Raw genomic sequence first — 428 nt, forward strand, 5'->3', positions numbered from 1 at the left:
GAATACACATGGTATGCATTCTCTGATAAGTGGATATTAGCCTAGAAGATCGGAATACACAAAGTACAGGGTCCCCAATGAAGGAACTAGAGAAAGGACCCAAGGAGCTGAAGGGTTTGCAGACCCTTAGGACAAACAATATGAACTACCTAGTACCCTCAGAGCTTCCAGGGACTAAAACTCCAACCAGAGAGTACAAATGGGGGGACTCATGGCTCCAGCAGCATGGGTATAGCAGAGGATGGCCAAGTCGGTCATCAATGGGAGGAGAGGACCTTGGTCCTGTGAAGGTTCTATGCCCCAGTGTAGGGGAGTGCCAGGGCCAGTAAGCAGGAGGGGGTGGGATGGTGAGCAGCGGGATGGGGGAGGGAACAAGGGATTGTTTGATTTTTTTTTCTTTTCTTTTCTTTTCTTTTCTTTTTTTTTTT

This window comes from Mastomys coucha, chromosome X (genome assembly GCF_008632895.1).
Source record: "Mastomys coucha isolate ucsf_1 chromosome X, UCSF_Mcou_1, whole genome shotgun sequence".
NCBI lineage: Eukaryota > Metazoa > Chordata > Mammalia > Rodentia > Muridae > Mastomys > Mastomys coucha.